This window comes from Panthera onca, chromosome F1, assembly GCF_046562875.1.
Source record: "Panthera onca isolate mPanOnc1 chromosome F1, mPanOnc1 haplotype 2, whole genome shotgun sequence".
Classification (NCBI taxonomy): Eukaryota; Metazoa; Chordata; class Mammalia; order Carnivora; family Felidae; genus Panthera; species Panthera onca.
In genome coordinates this window covers 55,505,397-55,523,590 of record NC_138355.1, presented here as the reverse complement: position 1 = coordinate 55,523,590, position 18,194 = coordinate 55,505,397, and the positions used below count along the sequence as shown (strand labels likewise).

Below are 18,194 nucleotides of genomic sequence, written 5' to 3'. Positions count from 1 at the left end.
AACTTTGCTATTTTCAATTTATGATGGGGTTTTGGGGATGAAACCCCATCATAAGTCAAGGAAGATGTGTGTGTGTGTGTGTGTGTGTGTGTGTGTATTCTTTATATACATATTCTTTACTCATTCATCTATGGACAGACACTTAGGTTGTTTCCACATCTTAGCTATTATGAATCATGTAAACATATGAATCCTATAAACATAGGAGGGCAGATATCTTTTCTCTTTTTAATTTTTTTAATGTTTTTATTTATTTTTGAGACAGAGAGAGACAAAGCATGAGCAGGGGAGGGGCAGAGAGACAGGGAGACACAGAATCCGAAGTAGGCTCCAGGCTCTGTGATGTCAGCACAGAGCCTGACGTGGGGCTCAAACTCACAGACTGTGAGATCATGACCTGAGCTGAAGTCAGACACTTAACCGACTGAGCCACCCAGGTGCCCCACAGGTATCTTTTCAATATTTTGTTCCATTTTCTTTGTCTATATTCCCAGAAGTTGGATTGCTGGATTATATGGTAGTTTTATTTTGATTTATTTGAGGAATCCATAGTTTTCCATAGTGGCTGAATCAATTTACATTCCCACCAACAGTGCTCAAGGATTCTTTTTTCTCCACTCCCTTGTCAACACTTGTTATCTCTTGTCTTCATAATGATAACCATCCTAACAGGTAGGAAGTGATATCTCATTGAGGTCTCTAGTGACTAGTGATGTTAAGCATCTTTTCATGTACCTGTTGGCCATTTGGATGTCTTCTTTGGGAAATATCTGTTCAGTTCCTCCGCCCATTTTTAATCCTTGTAGAGACATAGAAATATTAGTTGTTTCTCAACATTTCTTTCCCTAACTCCCTTATTTCATTCAATAGAATCATTGCTTCAATTGCCCAGCCTCAGTCTTTCTTTTTCCACATGATATTCATTTATTATCAAATTCTGCCAACTCTTCTTTCAAAGTAGATCCAGATTTCAATCATTTCTTACCATCTTCTCTGCTAACCCTTCGGTTCAATTTACCATCCATCTCACCTGGATTAATGTAAATAACTTCTTAAATACCCTCACTGCCCCTGACCCTGCACAAAAATGTCCCTGCATGTGGCAGTCCAAATAATCCTTTAATGTGCTAATATATCCCATTTCTCTGTCTTGGGGTGTTTGTCTTACCCCGAGAAAGCTATTAAGTTTTTTCAGCATGAAGTATACAGTTCTACATGACCCTGGACTCCATGACTTTTCTGACCTCCCCTACTGCTTTTCCCCTTAGTTGTTCTCTTCTCCCCATTATGGACTCTTTGGTTGTGCAAACACAGGACAACTTGAGAACACTCTGTGACCTTGGCCTAGAATATTCTTTCAGCAAATACTCAGAAAGCTAGTTTATTTACCTCCTTTGAGACTGTGCAAATGCCACCTATCTGAGATGCACACTTTTTCTCTGCCCTGCTTTACATAACACAGATGTATTGTTTCTTTATTGTCAGCTTCTTACCACTAGAAGATAAACTCCATGAGGGCAAGGACTCTTTTATGCATGGTTGTATCCCCAGTTAGTAGAAGAGTGGTTGGCACAGAAGAAAAAAATATATTCTTTTTAAGTGAATAAATATTAGGCATCAAAATTTGCAGACCAGATTCATAATGAATTCAACTGTAAACAAAATATACACAGAAAATGTAAAAGAAATGTGGGGAGTGTTTGAAAATGAAATGCATTCTAAAGGAAAGCAGAGGCTAAAATACTAACATTATAAAAGATGCAATTTCAAATAGAAATTATAAAGAGAGAGAATATATTGAGAAGTACAATTTTCAATTGTAACATTGTTACCATGAAATGTCATGACTATTTTCCACTAAATATTATCTGGATTCAAATATATATACAGTTAAAGATTTAGAAATTAAATAAAAACTGAAATTTCACCAGGCATCTTGAGGAGGTACCATGGTTTTCTACTATCAGTTTCTTTCTCTTCTATTTCTTAGCAACTGATTTTCTCATAAATACATAACATTAAGTGGAGATTTTTCTCAGACAGAATGATTTAGAGAAAATTCTCCTTGGAATTTTAGAAATTTACAGCTTTTGTGTCATGTTGCCCGACAGTATCCCTGTTGCCTCTAGTGATAAATGTTGTGTTTGGGGTTAGGAAAAGTTTACTTACCTGAGAAATACGACTTCTGTCTCTTTTGTTCTCCCTCTGGCTAGCCAGTTTCTATATCTTATTCAATTTTTTTTGTTAGGTGTAGCACAGGTCCAATTTAAATGCAATAATAAATCCAGTCATTTTCTTTTACTTTTATTCTTCTAAAGTGATACAGAAATAAAATTGCATACAAAATTACCTTTCCAGTATCTTACAATGACTAAAACACTGAAGCTTCTTTCATTTTTTGATTTTTGTAGCTGACTTGCATATTTTTCTTATCAATTCATTATTTCATCCTATTTTCTTTACTTCTCACATGTAAGTGTCAAACCATTATTAGGCACTGGGTGGCTGGGATATTGCCTTTTCTCTCCAAGACTAATTTATAGTCATGTTTTCTTTTCAGAAACCATCTTTCTTTTTAATCTTCTGCAACTAATCTTTACATTTTTGTTAGGTAATTTGATAGCATTTGATATATTGCTGTAATTATTTTAATAATAAAACCAAATTATTGTATGGCTATTGTCTCAGAAAAGTTCTTATGAGATGAAATTGAACTAAAGCCTGTATTATAATTAAGGACTTCAGGGAAAAAGGCTTAGATATGCAATTAACAAGCTTAAGCATACAAAGAAAACCTCTTTAGTTTAAAAAGGGGAGATTTAAGGGATTTCACTTTGATTTTTCCCACTGATCATGTTAAAAGTGACCTTGAGATGTACCTTTTTCAAAGAAAATGCCAGTTTTGTGTTCTTGTTCCAAATGTTGTCAGGACACCTTTGAGTTCAAAGTTCCTTGAAAATTTGAAGTGTTCTAAAATATGGTTCCTGATATTTGTACATATGCAATGAGCAACCATAAACCCACATAGTTACTTAGATAGTGAACTGTGATCTGTCACATTACAAAGGGAGTACACTGTTATAGAAACCAAGCACATCATAATTCGATAAATTCAGCAATTCATAATTCCCAATCCATTGCTAAAATGCTCATTTTCCTTAAGCCAATGCTAACAAATGCCTAGGAGGGCAAAGATAGGCTTTTAAAAAAATTTTTTTTAACGTTTATTTATTTTTGAGAAGAGAGAGACAGAGCATGAGCAGGGGAGGAGAGAGAAAGAGGGAGACACAGAATGGGAAACAGGCTCTAGGCCCTGAGCTGTCAGCACAGAGCACAACGCGGGGCTCGAACTCACAAGCTGTGAGATCATGACCTGAGCCGAAGCCGGATGCTTAACTGACTGAGCCACCCAGGAGCCCCCAAACATATGCTTTAAATCATTATGAATATTGCTTTCCTCTTACCTCTATTAATTTCCTACTTTCTGTATTATTTCAGATCTCAACTTCGTTCTCTGCACATCTGTCCCTCTGTAACTTTTCTAATATAAATATCAGTATTAGCAATAGATCAGAGCTCTTTTTATTGTGTTATTGTATCCTTCTTTAAAGTCAAACTATGAATGACAGGATGTATTATTTTGTGGGCAAATTGCCTTTGATAAACAAATTGCTTGAACCACTCATTAGGTGGAGAAAGATTCTGGGGGTTTGTCTGGACTTAGAATGCAAAGACACCATTACCGGTTAGTGAAGGCTGCTTCGGGGCGAAGGGATAGAACAATGTGACTTGCATAACAGGGAATCCTTGCTATCCACTCCCTTCCCCCCCGGCACATTAAGATAAATGAGCGTCACCACTTGCTGGAAATGATTCTATCCTGGTCTATTCTACGTCTTCACTCTGAAATTTCCTTCGTAGGCATTTCTCCAGCTGACACACACCTTCTGATCCATCACTGTCTCTCTGCAGCACAGATGCTGTGCTAACAGTAAGTCCACGTTGTCTGCTACATTAGCTCAAGGATTGCTACCCAGCTTGTGCCCTGTAGTCAGAAATGCCCGTGCCATCACCATCCTTGAAACTCCTACAGCCCTGCTGGCGTTCATGCATCACCATCCTTAGAACTGGGAACCTCCTAAGCCGTACTGGGTTCATACATCACACCGACTGCGCACTGTATTCACGTCGCTCCCTGGCTGATGCTGTAGGGCTTCCTGCACACCCTGTCCTACTGGGCTCATCCTCCACATGTTGGCCTAGCACGGTCTTTGCTTGGTCATCTCCGTCCGTATCTCTTATTCATTTTCACAATAATACTCTAGTTGTGAAAGCTTGATAGATCTCAGGCCTCTTGCCTTTTGGACATTCTGTTTTTTGTTTTTTGTTTTTTTTTTTTTTTTGAGTTTTCTGTCTCAGAGAGTTTCTCCACTCTTATGTCTTCAATGATCACCTCTGCAGTTTTGATTGCCAATTCTACAGAATTTATTTCTTATAATAAATCAGAACACCTTAGGTAGTATTTGTATTTCTTGTGATTATGTCAGGGAAAAATCTGTTACATAGTGTCCCACAGGATTGATAAGGGAATTTCAGTCCCTGCCCCAAGCCTTCCCTTCTGGGTTCTTGTTCCCACCCTGCTTGCCTCAGGCACCAAATTACTACTAATTAGGAATGCGGAAGTAACAGACTATAAATTGTACCCTCTGTTGATGCTCTGGGCTCAGATCTCTGGAGAATGATCTCTAGGCCCACGGTTGTAAAATAAACCTCTTTCCTCCCTTCCAAGATCTCTGAGTGCCGCTTGGTTCTTCTGCTGGGTGATCCAGACTAGTTTTCTGTAACATCTGTATCCTGGGTCTTTTTCCTGAGTACCTTGCATCTACCTGCTTGGCTTCAAATCAGATGTCTTTCAGCATCTCAAATTCAAAATGGGAGTCACTATCCTCAGAGCCAAGCAAGCTTCTCCTTTGTAGCACGTGCATGATAATAACAGCATCTACCGAGTTGTCCCAACTGAGTTATCCAACTGTCAAACCCAAATTCTCTTTTGACATTTTGCTTTGGTTTCCTTCTGGTCATCAGATCACTACTTCTAGAAATAAAGGAGGAATAAGGAAATATGCTGACCCAGGCAAGTGTTATGGTCGGTGCTTTCACATCTAATGCCTGATTATATTTTCTTTAGCTGCTTCTCTGATTTTCCTGTAAATTTTGTAACTGAATCTGTATACTTTTTAAATTCGTAATTATATATTGCTGACATTTTGCAAGTTTTCTTATCCAAAGTGCCCTGACATTTTCACTTCTATATTAATTATATTTTATTAGTTTCTCTATATCATTTTTTATTTTGAATTTCAAACAATCCCATTTGTCTAACTTGGTGTTTTACAATTTTTTCACATGCTTTTATGACCAATATGTATACTCAATTTTTATGTTATGTAACTTCTTCTTAAATTAAAAGTCTCCTCCATACCCAGTAAAAACATTCTCACTTTAAAATTTTTTTCAGTGTTCATCCACATATGAAATAATTTACATCGCAACCATTATCATTTACATAATTACTATCTATATTGTCTAGATTATTTCATTAATATTGTCTCATTTTGAATGAATTTTCATAGGGCTCATGGGCAGAATATCACTTAATGTTGCTATATTTACATATTCCTATATTTCCTATTCAAACTACGTAAAACTTCAAATTAAGTTATGTCATTCTGAGAAAGCCATATGATAAAATAAACAGTAGAATTCTAATCAGTATCACTTTAAATTCCCATCAAACAATTGTAGGTGCAACTGAATATATTAGTCTAAAATAAATCTTCAGTTTCTAAAGTTCAGGTACAATTTTTTTCATCACTTCCATATTGAATTGTCCTAAGTATAGGAAATAGAGATTTTTGTCAGCAATCTAAAAAAATACTCGTGAGAAAATTGCTTAGAGATGCATACAGAATATAAATATACTTGAGACAAAAACCAAATGGCAAGTAGATGTTTAGGCTTTAAAAATGAGATCTGTAAAGAGGTTTATTAGAATGACATGCTGTTTACACTTTTCTCTAGGCATCTGATATTTATTTTTAGCCTCTTTACTTAGGATAAGATCAGGATAAATGAAGCAAGAAGGCCACAGTTATTGATGGTCCATTGAGTACACATGTTTACAGAGAATTTCCTTTTTCAAAGCCTCCTCATAAATCAATATCGAAGTTTATTTTATTATCCCTAAGTAAACTTTATTTTAGCTAACTGATAATCACTCATTACTGAGCTATTTTAACTGGTCAAGTTGACACAAAATACACCCTGCTCTTTGGTTCAACGAACATTAATAGCTGCACAACATTCTTCTTTGTATAAAAAAAGAACTATAAATATCTATATGCGTTAGCAGGGTTTAAATGAACCATTCTTTGATGTGTCTGCACAAATAAAACTAAGTTTAGATGATTCTCAGCTGTTCATCAGAAAAATGCCCTAAATGACTGCTTCCAGAGACTTTATTGAAATTGCTGTTTTCGCTTGTCCTTTCCAGCTTTATTTGCATAGACTTGACTCAGTTTCCTCCAATTTTCGCTACCAGAGATATATATAATTTATCCAAAATTATTGAAACCTCTTTCTTATATAAATACTTAAAACAGTTTATATGGTAATGTTCTATGTCACAAGCAAATAACGACAAGATTAGAGAGATGATATAATTGAATGATAAGCAGAGTTGGAAAGCAGAATCAACATGACCAATATTTGTTTTCTATAATATTTTGGTCAAATCCTATGATGGTTCTCTCAATTTTTTTCTTCTTTTAAATATATCAGTGCTTCTTCCATTGACAAGTAACTCTGCTTGAATGACTAACATCTTGTAACTCTTTGCATGCTTGTTTGGTCATTCATTTCTTTATTTCTCAAAGATTTATTATTTGTCTATTAAGTTTCAAGCACTGTTATGATGCCACAAGAGAAAAAAGTCTCTAATTTCATCACTTAAATTCTAGCCAAGGAAAATGGGTACTTAACAACTAAGCGAAGAAAATTATAATTCTGTAATGAAAATTTCTACAGGGGCGCCTGGGTGGCTCAGTCGGTTAAGCGTCCGACTTCGGCTCAGGTCATGATCTCACGGTCCGTGAGTTCGAGCCCCGCGTCCGGCTCTGGGCTGATGGCTCAGAGCCTGGAGCCTGCTTCCGATTCTGTGTCTCCCTCTCTCTCTGCCCCTCCCCCGTTCATGCTCTGTCTCTCTCTGTCTCAAAAATAAATAAACGTTAAAAAAAATTAAAAAAAAAAAAGAAAATTTCTCTACAAAGCATAAAATATAATGGGGAGAAGGCAGCGATATGTCACTTTCAGTGGTCAGAAATCTCTGAGATGACATTGGTACTGAGTCCAATATTTGAAGATCTGGGGAAATGATACTGCATGCAGAGAGAACATGAGTGCAAAGGCTCTGAGGTTGAACCTGAGCCCACATGTTCAATGGTTGACTGGAGGCTAGTTAACAAGAGGAGACTCTGTGAGACATGAATTGAGATAATTGGAAACATTGAATTTTATTAGCCATGGTATGAAGTTAGGTTTTATTCTAATTACAATGAAAAAAAAAACATTAGAAGAATTTCAACTAAAAGATGGTATAGTCTGATTTATATTTGGAAGACGTGTCTGGCTATAAGTTTGGATGCTATTGCCATAGTCCAGGTGAGAAATGAGCATGCTTTGTGCCAAATTTGTCGCAATGGTGATGTTGAGAAATTATTAGGTGAAGGCTATATGTTCATGGTAAAGCTGACAAGACAAGCTGATTTATTGAATGTAGAGAGTGTGAGGGTGAAAGCAACCGTATGGTAGTGTTACCATTAATCGAGGCAGAGAAGACAAAGAAGAAAAGGGTGGTAAGAAGAAGAGCTTGAATAAAAATCCATAGCTTTATTTGGGACCTGTTATTTTTGATAGTCCATGAAACATGAATATTGTTATATTCATGTATGGTCTTACCCATGACAAGTGCCACTTTTAATCAAATAATCGCTTATTCTAGTTGCAACAAGTTTCCCCTTTGAAAGTGCCCACTTCTTAGTCTTTTTTTTTTAATTTTTTTTTAACGTTTATTTATTTTTGAGACAGAGAGAGAGACAGAGCATGAACGGGGGAGGGGCAGAGAGAGAGGGAGACACAGAATCGGAAGCAGGCTCCAGGCTCTGAGCCATCAGCCCAGAGCCCGACGCGGGGCTTGAACTCACGGACCGCGAGACCGTGACCTGAGCCGAAGTCGGACGCCCAACCAACTGAGCCACCCAGGCACCCCTACTTAGTCTTTATAGACCCAACTATAACAATGGAAAGATTTTGTTCTTTGTACAGATGACATGAGGATTTTCTTTCAGGAAAGACTCCATTTATCAAGAAAGTGGCTTTATGAGGTTGGTTAAGGAGATGAGACGAGAGAGACCTGCTGAGTATGATGGCTGGTTGGTGTCAAACCAGGATGGTTCTACAAGGGGTGGAAAGAGGTTGTTTTCCCAGAAGGAGAGGAGTGAGAGAGGAAGAAAAAGACTGGAGCAAGTGGAAGATACTGTGGCAGACCACTTGCTCGGCCATGTCACCCATCCTGTTCACTTCGATCTGAACTAAAGCAACAAAAGCGAGCGAACCTTAGCTCTTTTCCATATGTGTATATGCATAAACAACGAAGAGGCTGGCAGGGTTGTGGGAGCATGGAGTCACTTAGTAAGCTGGAAACTAAGGGTTGGTCATTTCTACACTCTGATGTAGCCTAATAGATGAGAAGTCGAATGTGATTTTAAAGTGAATCATGTCAAAAGGATTGGAAGACACCACAAGAGTCAAAGGAGTTTTGAGTTTCCAGTAATGTAATCAAAATGCTAGAAGCACAGTAAACAAAATAACAAATCTACAAATTGGCAAAACAAATGAAGTGTATTCTGGAATGGGCAACTCAGCAAAACACGCACAGAAACAGGTGAGTGCCCTACTTCTGTACTATTACATTTTGGACATCCTCATCTCCATGTATCTTGTTTCTGGAAGGGCTTCTAGTCTTCTTTTTGAAGGTACATTTATGCAGAAGATTTGGATCAGAACAGCCAAGACAAAAGACTTGGCTGCCCAAATCCTTCTGTGTGTCCTCAATGTGAAAACAAGATGCTATCTCACATGATGTTTTGGTATCTTAAAAAAGGAGGGCAATGAGGTAGGGAATAGCCTTTATTTACCTCTATTAAAAGTTTTCAAATAGCTTTACAGAAAGAGGAAAGGAACAGGAGAAGAAAATACCTTGTCAGCCAGGCTGAGAGATAGAGAACTTTAAGTTTGTTTTGCTGTGTGCCTGTTTTTCCTTTTTTCTGTCAGAATCTGTTTCCTACAAAATGCTCACTGCTCACATCAAACATTTGGATGATACACATAGCCACTCGCAACGTGTCTTGCTTTCAAATTGATAGTGATGTTGGGTGGGGTGGGGAGGGGAGTTCTGTTAAACTAGTCCTATGAGTGTGTGCACTGTAATCTCCAGATCTTTCAGACCCTTCTGCTGCTGTTCTCCCCGGCATTAAAGGTTCCCTGGGTGATCTAACAGATGATTCCTGACACAAAATTCAAACTGCAGGGTGATAAGTTACTATATAAAACAGATTTCAAACCTAGCAATGCAAAGATGAGTTTTAAAATAATAAACTGAGTCAGTTTTTTTTAGCTGCTTTTAAAATCACTTTGAATACTTAAAAGAGAAGTAAATCACTGAAATAGATTTAAGTTGGGAAGTACTCTGTACTTAAAATGAAATATGAAAATTATATGATTTGAGAAAGAACAATTACAGATAAACAGCTAAAATGATAAATAGTGGTAAAGGAAAAAAAGGGAAGAATCTATATATTATGTAGGCCCTTAAACCACAAAGGCAGCATTTTGAAATGTAAGATAAAAAGAAAGCATACCTGAATCTGAAAGATATTTTCTAAACTGTGAAAACAAAATATGTCTTTACTTTGCTATATAAAAGAGAGGACCCTTTTGATTTTAGATTCACAAGTGCAAACCTTAGAATAAAGCTATATTTTGTGAAGTTTTAAAAATAATAGACATAACTGAGTATAAATGCAAATGACCTATGAACAGTGCCTGGTTTCAGATTCTCTGGGTTCCATTTCCCAATTTGCTAGTTAGAAGGTATGAGATTTGGGGCAAAATACTCAAGCTTTCTGGACCTTTGTGTCTACAGCTGTAAAATAAGCAAATTAATAATGTCTACATGGACTGACAGTCACCATTGGATTCTGGAAATAGGTTTCACATGTTGATGGAGACATGGATAAATAATTCAGTGGGGTAAATGGGACACCAGTAACGTCCAGAATGTGGTGACATCTTGTTTACTCATAACGGCACCATCATCGAATGAGTTGTAGTTGGAGAGAATTGGGGGATCAAGTAACTATAGCTCTTGATTGTTTTGGTGACCATGGTGATTGCTGTGGACTGGGCTAGCCTTTTCTGACTTCCCTGAAAGGTTTTACACAAAAGAAAAGTCAAACCAACAATTTTGACTCTCCCAAAATGCACTGGTAGAGAATCCAAAGACTATGGAATTATTTTAAAAACTACATATCTTCTGTACTCTTGGCTGACAGTGGCTCCACGTCCAGACTGTAAATGTTGCAGAGTTGCAGCGCCGAATATCACTTGCTTCAAGCCTCACCTATAAGATAAGGGGAAAACTTAAAAAGCCCTGAGATATAGAATGAAGGCATTTGAACAAACAATAAGGTCTGAGATTTTGAACTTCCAAATGCCCTGAAATGATATTACTTGTGAGAAGAGATCCTTCTTACTTCTTTCTGATGGAACCAGATTTCATTTGGTTAAACTCACCCAGGCATTGTTCAAAAGGAATAACTCTTATTTCCAGGCTAATAGAGAGAGTGGGATTACAGAATTTCCTAGATGGAGTAGTATAAGGTTTTCCATGAAATTAGAGAATTATAGTCAAAGAAATTGCAAGATCTTGCCAATTCTTATTGGCAAATATGCAAAATGGGTTCTAATGCTATTAGACGGAAATGTAAAATTGGATCAGGCTGCTTTTGTTAGTATGAAGTTCACTTACCCAAAAATAAGGATTGAATATGCTGGCTTAAGTGCCTGGGAGTGGTATTAATAGTTGGACTCATTGGTAGCACATTATATTGGAAAGATTTTGGAAGCACAGGACAATGGGAATGTTGGAATGGACCTAGTATGTACAAAATCTCAGGCATTCCTTAGCCAAATTCCTCAGAAATAGTCCAAAGCACTATTAGTGCATAAGAAATGCATTGGTACAGGGAAAACAAGCATCCTTTAAGAATAGCTCTACGCTGGTTTTTTTCAGATGTCCAATATAATTGTTCGGGGCCACATAGTATTCCCCCAAAATTCAAATGTTGAAACTCTTACTCTAGTATCTAAGAATGTAACTGTATTTGAAGATACGACCTTTAAAGAGGCGCTTAAGTTAAAATGAGACCCACTGGGGTGGGCCCTAATCCAATCTGACTGGTGTCCTTATAAGAAGAGATTAAAACAACAAAAAAAGGGGGTACCAGGGATCTAGATACAGAGAAAATGCCTCGTGAGAACACAGAAAAAAGGCAGACCTTTATAAGCGATGGAGATTCATTAGGGGAAATCGAAGCTGCCAACACCTTGATCTTAGACTTCCAGGCTCTAGAACTGTGAGAAATAAATGTCTGCTGTGTAAGCCACCCAGTCTATGGTATTGTATGATGGCAGTCCTAGCGAGCAACCCGATAAGAATGGGAAAAGGCCACCGCAGAATTTGATTCCCATGGTTTGCGAGAAGAGCGGGACTCAGAATGGTGGTGTCCAAGCAACATCATAGACCCACCTGTCAGAGACAAGGTGGCTGCACTTACCATAATAAGCCACAGGAAGAAAGCGTCAACCAGACTATTCTGGCCCATAGCATCTGTTATGGTGGTATCATTGAGGATAAAATCAATCATGGTATAATTAAGAATAAAATAGCATACTCAGCTACCGCTTGGTCTACATAAGTTGTAAAATTTTAGGTCAGATAGGCAGAGCTTGATTCAAGTAACTATAAGTGGAAATTTCTGCCTCTTTTCTAGGTCTCAGAGCCCCTTATTTGACGTGGCCAGGTCCTTTTAAGAAATGTTCCTGTGGGCCTCCTGGATGGCTCAGTTGGTTAGGCATCCAACTTGGGCTCAGGTCATGATCTCCCGGTTTGTGAGTTCGAGCCCCGCATCGGGCTCTGTGCTGACAGCTCAGAGCCTGGAGTCTGCTTGGGATTCTGTGTCTCCCTCTCTCTCTGCCCCTCCCCAGCTCAATCTGTGTCTCTCTCTCTCAAAAATAAATAAATATTTTTTTAAAAAGTAAAAAAAAAAAAAATTCCTGAAACATAACCACAAGTAAATCTTCCTCCAAGACTTTAGCAGGGGGACTTGAAGTCATTTACAAGTGTAACTGTGCATGAGAGAAATGGATTTGTCCAGAAGTTTGGGGAGTCATTAAATACCAGCACTGAAATGACAAAAATACCAGAGTAGTGCACAGGTCAAAGTGGGGCTTATGAAAGTCAGGTGATAAACAGAGTCTTGGCTCACATCAAACTCAGTGGGGCCGAGCAGACTGTAGATCCATTCTGTGTCTATTTCCCAAGTCCAGAGTTTATAGTGGGACTATTTTTTATTGTTGTATATTTAACATTTTATGCTTATAATTCTGTCCTTTTATTTTTATTATGTAACTCAAGGCTATGATGCTAAGTACATTCATGTTTACTGGGAAGAGGTATTATTTTAGGAAGGGGGGAAAAAAGCTTCTGGAACCTCCCACTTCCCATGCCCTGCTCAAAACAGTATCGCAATGTGTGACCAGACTCCACATTCCTACAGGAATTGCAGAGGTGAGTGCCACTGTGAAACAGCTGTAACATGAAGGGTGTTGACCCCTAACTTATCTCAGTTAACATTCTTGTTTGAGCAAACCCTGCTGTGGTCTGGGATCAAATAATTCTGCTGTTAATTGCTTAATAATCAGAAAGGAGAGGAAAAGAAACCAGTGTGCTTTTCTTCTCCAGTCACTCAGGCAGGGCTCACTGCTCTTTTATGAGGCTTCATCTATACTTCGAGGATACCCAGAATGTTTTCCATCTTCTATGAAAGCTGACATATGTGCATGTTTTGGGGTCTGCTTCTTTCCTCATTCAGATCCTATCTGCTTTCTTTTTGTAAGTTTCCTCAACTGTTGGGATTTTCATGTTACTTTCTCTTATTTTCTATTGCTATTATGGATTGATTAATTTATCAGTCCATTCTAAGTATTTGCAATTGGAAGTTACAGTGGGAACAGAAGCTCTGTCTGCATACGATCAAGAAATTTCTCCCTAATTTTTTCTTTAGCTAGTGTATATATAAATATATTAACTTGTGCCACATATGCATTGTTTTCTGAGTATTTTTTCATCATGGAGTGGCAAATATTTAAATAGATAGAGTAAATTTATTTGACCATAATGTTGTCATTAGAAATTTAGATTACTTTTCAATCTTTCGTCTTTAAATGGTTCTAAAATGAACATTTTTTTCCCAAAATTTTTTTTAATATTTATGATTATTATTTTAGGAGAGATTCCTATAGGAGAAATCACTTTTAACAAAGTATCTGTATGTTTTAAGATTCTTGTTACATATTGCCAAATTGATTTCCAGAAAGTGTGAACCTGAATTTCTGATTAGCAAGCTGTTTATACAAATATCCACCCTATTTCACACTTGCTAGCATTTGGGGTTATTCATAAGATAAAAAAAATAAAAAAAGAACTTGATAGATTTTTAAAAATACATTGCTTACTCTTCTAATAAGTCTTTAATGAGCAACTACAATATACCAGATCTTGTTCTAGGTGTCTGGGATATGGTGGTGAGCAAGGTAGACAATGGCTGTTTCTTAGTCCCTCATGGAGTTTACCTTTGGGTAAGGAATGGGGAGGGGAGGGTAATAGACAGTGAGTAGAATAAGTAAATTAATGATATAACTTAGAAATGACACCATAGTATGGAGAAAAATAAAGAGAAGAAGGGAATGGCAGTGTACTTCGGCATTATTGTCACTCATCAAATATTTGTTACTTTTAAACTTCTACCTAATTCTGAAGGCCTGTGGTTGGCTGGGGCTGAATGCATTCAGTTGAATGCATTCATGCTGAATGCATTCTGAGTCAAAGTGACCTGTGTCTTTTTCAAGCTAGAGCATTTGCCATTGAGAGCCACAACAAAGACCTCTGTTTGTTGTTGTTGTTGTTGTTTGTTTTGTTTTGTTTGTGTTTATGTGTGTGTGTGTGTGTGTGTGTGTGTGTTGCCACGGCTGGCAAAGGTATATGGTTTCTGTGCCATCTTAGGTCTGGTCTGAAGGTACAGAGGTGCTAAGCAGAGCCCTTTCCTGACCCAGGAATGACATATAGCAAGAACAAGAAATTTTGCTGCTTTAAAATTGCATTTATTTATATGGGGATTTGTGGGGTTTTTTTTGTTGTTGTTGTTGATATAAGAACAATTATAGATCAAAGATTTCAAAGTTTTGTGGTTTTTTTTTAATGTTTATTTTTTTGGGGGGTGAGGAGAGCAGCAGAGAGAGAGGGAGACACAGAATCAGAAGCCAGCTCCAGGCTCAGAGCTGGCAGCAGCAGTCCTATGCTGGGCTCGAACCATGAACTGTGAGATCAAGACTTGAGCCAAAGTTGGACGCTTAACAGACTGAGCCACCCAGGCAACCCTCAATTCTGTAATGTGTTAAAAGTAATTTTTAATTTGATTTCTGTAATTTTAATTGACATAATTTTATAATTGCTATTTTATGTTGCTAAAAGTATTTATTAGCAATTCCCAATTGATTTTTTAAAATATTTGATGATGTGTCTAACACATGCAGCTAGATTTGAAATCTAAGGTAAGACACCAACAAAGGGACTGAAATAACCAGAAGCTTGTAAAAAGAAGCCATGACATGAAGGCCTCAGCTCTTATATGAAAAAGACAAAAACATTCATTTATTGTAATGAGTTAATTGGAAATTACTTAGCATGAGCTCAGAGCCTCAAAGGATTCGCTCTGTCACTGGTAAGAGCCAAGATATGGTCTGTTTCCAAATTCTATTGCCCCTGAGATAATCCTGCTTATGATCAGCAGCTTGACTAAATGTAGTTTTCTTACATGGCTGTGCATTGATTGATACAATTTTTTAGGGGCTAGCCCCCATCTGTCTCCTGTTGTTCCTAGATTTTGAGGGAGGAAAGAGTATTTTTGTTACATGGTGTCAAATTTTGTCTATAAAAAGAGAAAAAAAGGAAATGAAATATATTCATTAAGATTAACATGTTCTGAATCAATATTAACCTGTCAGTGGGGAAATAAGCCAAAAGCAATAAGTAAAACCTTAAATATAACCACACTACAATTGTAAGCAAGGGAGCATATAATGGAGTAGATTCAGATAGGTAATATCTGAAGGTGCAAAAACCTTTTTCCCTTATTTTAACTTTTGGTTTTGTTTGTTTTTGTTTTCACAAAGTGATCAATCAATTGCTGGGTACATTTTCTAGTATTTGGCAGCTGCTTAAAATACTTAAGCACCTAACATCATTGTTCTTTGGCCCTTTGACAGGGTTATTCATTACTACTGCACACTATGTTATTCTTAGTTTGCATTCAGAAAGGAAAATGGAATCATCAAGCATAACATCTTCTCCAGGGAACCGAGAACCGTGTCTGTGGTGTGCATGGGCACAAATGTTCTTTATCATAGTCTATAAAGTGTAAGTGCTTAACACATAATAGTGGCTCAATATGTATTTATTAAATTAATAAGAAAATATATATGGTATAATATTTAATTTTGAGAATTTTTACTAAGGATAAGAATATCTCCAAAGTATTTTGTTTTATAATCACTAACCTTTTCCCTGGAAAAAAACATATAATAAATGAATAAATAAAATCAATGAAACAAACAATTCACTAGTAGTTACCAAGGAACATTTATGTGCAAAAAACTATTCTATGCAGATGATAATCACAGGCATACATACACCCAAACATACTATATCCCTGTTTACAAAAAGCTTGGGAAATCTTGAGTGTGATAGTCATGTTTCCTTCAGTATGGTATCCTCAATTCTCAGATCAGAATTTCTTGCTAGGTAGGAGGTGCTGGACTACTGTTCATAAGGGGGAAAAAATGAATGAATGTGAAAATCAAAGTAAGGAATTAATTCTATTTAGATGGTGCGACGTGTGTGTGTGTGTGTGTGTGTGTGTGTGTGTAAGAGAGAAAGAGAGAGAGAGAAAGAGAGAATGAGGAAAAGAATGAAATACTCACACTGTTAGCAGTAGTTTCCTCCAGTGACATGAATTATACTTCCCTGGAAAAATAACAAAAGCCTGACTTTCCCCTTCATTAATGGAGAGAAACTTAGACACATTCTTTCCTTTAATTCTTTCTTGACTCTGTTTGTTGAGGTGGGTTGTGAAGATGTTCATAAAAAACACATTTGAATTTGATAGTCAGCAGTAGGTAGGTGTTTAAATAATATTTCCAGTAAGAGAAGAGAATCCTCTTTAAGAAAGACATATTTGCAAATTCTCCCTCTGGTTTCACATTCCATACTGTTTTCGGGTAACATAAGTTCATGCCATTCATTTTCAATAACAAGGTGTATATGAAAAAAATAAAAGATTCATGGGTTAAAGCATCTGTACTGTCAGCTCTTTTCTTCATATAGTCTCCCCACTTCTCTTTATCTTACTTTTTCTCTCCTTCTGCTTCTAGTCATTAGGACATTTGCTTGTATATCCATCTCTCTTATTTGCTGAGAAAAAAGAAAAACCATGGATCTATAAACTCTCTAAAAATATTCATATGTTTTATATTTTACAGGAACGAATCCCAACAACTTAAAAAATCATAATGGCTTCAAGAGCATGACATTGAACATTAGCAAAGAAGTTTAAAAATAATTTCAGTTTTTTTTTACCTGATGCCTGCTAGACAAGTCCAATCTGTTCTATTTATTGTCTACATAACTTCTTGAAGAGGAAAAATGAAATCCTGCTTAAAGAGATTTATGCAGTTAGCTGTGTATATGATATAATACAATGGGAGGTACCCAAACAGCTTTTCAGGAAAGTGTTCTTTTAAATGGTTGGAAATACCCTTGTTCTCAATTTCCATATTATGCCTTTAAAGCTTAACCCTTTATTCCTCAAAAGAAACCATGGGGTTTAACTTCAAAGTCTCCATTCATATGATTCAATCAATGAAGGGATTGCCTACGATTACATTTTAAAACTTGTGACTTTATTGCACATCCCTGGAACATATGGCTTTGGTTTCCTCTCTTCTATTGTTTGCTAACAGCCAATGGGTTTTCAAAATTCAGGGTAAGTTTCTCACCGTCTTGTTATGTTGACTTAATACATATCGTGGGTCAATCCCAATTAAAAACAAATGGCAACAAATCAAAACCAGAAAAAGGAGGAAGAAGAAGAGAAGAAAGGAAGAGAAGGAGGATGGGGACAGGAGGAGGAGGAAGAAATCCTTAGAAGTGTATCTTTAAGTGAGTTCTCTTACCTTCAAAATTTTAGTCACCTGTAAAGGCTTGATATAAGTGCCATCTAAAATTGCATTGGCTTTCAAACTGCACCTCAAAAGAAGCAGAGGTTCTCGGATATTCACAGTGGATGAGGTATTCTCAATATTTTATTATAAAACCTTTCAAACTAAACAAAATTCCAATTAAAGTAGAGGCAAGGAGCACTTGATATTACTTTTCTTGAATTGATAAAATTTTATCAGGAAGGGGTTAAATCTTTATAATTAATCAGAAAAATAATAAGTATCTGACAATTCTGAGATTAGATTTCTGCTATTATATGTTTTGGAAAGAAAACTATAAAAAGTATTTAATGATTCTTTCAGTCTTACTTTTCCCAGTGATACATTTCCAAAATGTCTGCTATCTTGATTGATATATGTGACCTTGCCATCTAAGTAGCCAATTAGAAGGGGCACTTCTGGTATGGCTGTTAGAAGTCTACAGACTCTATACTAAAATGGCATTTAGGTTACCCATTAAA

The 18,194-nt window shown here is 36.8% G+C and overlaps 1 long non-coding RNA gene across 3 annotated transcripts; it reads left to right on the top strand.

The window, feature by feature from the left end:
• Positions 1 to 362: 362 nt before the first annotated feature.
• LOC132685762 (uncharacterized) lies at positions 363 to 17,179 on the top strand. Of its 3 annotated transcripts, XR_009613312.2 has the most exons (5): positions 363 to 448; positions 8,794 to 9,001; positions 12,815 to 12,967; positions 15,724 to 15,874; positions 16,996 to 17,179. It is a non-coding gene; the product is annotated as an uncharacterized LOC132685762 (long non-coding RNA). The 3 variants fall into 3 exon arrangements; XR_009613310.2 differs by lacking the exon at positions 12,815 to 12,967; XR_009613311.1 differs by lacking the exons at positions 363 to 448; positions 12,815 to 12,967 and adding an exon at positions 459 to 672.
• Positions 17,180 to 18,194: the final 1,015 nt, after the last annotated feature.